Source organism: Limulus polyphemus, unplaced genomic scaffold (genome assembly GCF_000517525.1).
Source record: "Limulus polyphemus unplaced genomic scaffold, Limulus_polyphemus-2.1.2 Scaffold2678, whole genome shotgun sequence".
Classification (NCBI taxonomy): Eukaryota; Metazoa; Arthropoda; class Merostomata; order Xiphosura; family Limulidae; genus Limulus; species Limulus polyphemus.
Window position 1 is genome coordinate 127,448 of NW_013668288.1, and position 2,548 is coordinate 129,995.

Genomic DNA, 2,548 nt, shown 5'->3' on the forward strand with positions numbered 1-2,548 from the left:
TGCGTATACGCATTAATTCCCTTATCACAGCAGTTTCTGCTATGATTCTAAGCAATCCGTCTCATTGTGACTTATTAAGTTCAATATCAGTCTTTTATCTATACTGTTCTTGTAAAATTATAATTTTCCCAACGTAGTAATTTTTGGATTCGAGTTCATAACTTATGTATATTCGTAAGGAAACGTACGTTTTCCATAGTCTCCTTGATAGATAATTATTTGTGTTCATTGCGTCGCTTATTTACGTATTCAGTCTCATTGTGACTTATTAAGTTCGATATCAGTCTTTAATCTATACTGTTCTTGTAAAATTATAATTTTCACAACGTAGTAGTTTTTGGATTCGAGTTCATAACTTATGTATATTCGTAAGGAAACGTACGTTTTCCATAGCCTCCTTGATAGATAATTATTTGTGTTCATTGCGCGCTTATTTACGTATTCAGTTGTTTAATATGATTGATTTATGAAAGAGTGAAATTGGAACTGGTTAAAAATAATTTTATTTAAGTTTTTGACACCATTCTTCTGTCATATCGACCACAGTAACTGTGTTTACTACACGTCTTAGCCTTACGTACCGAAATCTTGTTAAACCAGCTTTACATTGAAATGCCTTATTGTTTTAAGGCATTGTGACATAAACCCTTGAAAGGCCGTGAGCGTTTTAACAATGAGAGTTAGTGTTGCTACTCGCGCTGTTATGTCTGTTTAGAATGATAAAAACAATTACTAAGTTTGCGTCGCTAATAGAAGAACATCGTTACGGTTGATAGGAGACAAGTTTTGAATAAAGTTAAAGTTGAGTAGAGATAAATACATAGAAGGGAATAGATAAAACTGTGCACAAATTGAAAAAAGGCCAATGTTACAGCCTGTGCACGTGGCTTTCAGGACGTTCCTTAAACAACGGGAGTATTCTCATTTTGTTGGAAGAATGTCTTTAACGCAGTGCGCGCGATGTGTATTGTCAGGACAATCCGTAAATAACAGGAGCATTCTCATTTTGTTGAAAAAATGTCTTCAGCGCAGTGCGCGCGATGTGTATTGTCGGGACATTCCGTAAACAACAGGAGTATTCTCATTTTGTTGAAAAAAATGTCTTCAGCGCAGTGCGCGCGATGTGTATTGTAGGGACATTCCGTAAACAACGGGAGTACTCTCATTTTGGTGGAAGAATGTCTTCAGCGCAGTGCGCGCGACGTGTATTGTCGGGATATTCTTTAAACAACGGGAGTATTCTCATTTTGGTGGAAAAATGTCTTCAACGTAGTGCGCGCGATGTGTATTGTCGGGATATTCTTTAAACAACGGGAGTATTCTCATTTTGGTGGAAGAATGTCTTCAGCGCAGTGAGCGCGATGTATATTTTTGTAATCTCTTCAGAACTCATCTAAATTACACTGATGTGCTGTCCACTATCGCATTTTCGCTTTTAGGTCGCAATTGTCTCAAAGATTTCATTATGTATTTTCTATAAAGTTTAAACCATCTTCACACCATTCTCGTTCTTTAACTCTGCGACACCATTAAAAGACGAAAAGAAGACTGACGTCTATCTGGATAGATTTAAATAAATCTTATTTCTTTTAAAACGTATTATAAAATAAGGTTTAATGTTATGGATGAATAATTGGGAAACTAGATTTCCAGCGTGTTCATTGTTTCTCGTTACTGCGCGTTTTATCGTGTTAGCCTGTTTTGAATTTCGTGTAAAGATACACGCGGGCTATCTGCTCTACACGTTCCTAATTATGCAGTGAAAGACTAGAGGGAAGGCTACTCTTTTACTAACGAATAGTGGGATTGACGGTAACATTGTAACGCCCCCACGGCTGAAAGGGCGAGCATATTTGGTGGGGGGAAGGATTCGAAACCACTACCCTCAGATTGCGAGTTAAGCGCCCTTAACCACCTGACTACGCCGGGCGTTATCTTTTATTTTAATTTGGAAACTGGTTTTTCCAGCGTGTTCACTGTTTCCCGTTACCGCACGTTTTAGCATGTTAAAACATTTTAAGCTGTACTTCAAAGGTTTTATCTTAATGGCTTTTGCATGTCGATTTTGATTGAAATACTGTGTAGTCGTGAACGAGTTAATGTTTGTTCAATGTTACCAGTTGACAAACGAATCAGTTGAACGATGGCTGGTGTAGAGTTAATGTTTGTTCAATGTTACCAGTTGACAAACGAATCAGTTGAACGATGACTGGTGTAGAGTTAACGTTTGTTCAATGTTACCAGTTGACAAACGAATCAGTTGAACGATGACTGGTGTAGAGTTAATGTTTGTTCAATGTTACCAGTTGACAAACGAATCAGCTCAAAGTGGTTTTGTTCTAAAAACAAACAAACAAATAATTATTTCGCATGACATAAATAGAGAATAAATGGACCGTCTGCTCCGTGCTCACCATAGAGATCGAACCCCGAGTTTTAGCGTTATAAGCCCGAAAACTTACTGCTGAGCTACCGAGTGCCTTAATTTATGAAAAATAAACAAAACTGGTCTTGAATAATAAGAAAACTACAACCATCATCTAAAGAC

The 2,548-nt window shown here is 37.3% G+C and overlaps 1 protein-coding gene across 1 annotated transcript in view; it reads left to right on the forward strand.

The window, feature by feature from the left end:
- LOC106467616 (atrial natriuretic peptide receptor 1-like) overlaps positions 1 to 2,548 on the forward strand; it is a gene marked incomplete at its 5' end in the record, with an annotated part of 119,125 nt that overhangs the window by 91,676 nt on the left and 24,901 nt on the right. The gene's annotated exons all lie outside the window — the stretch shown is intronic.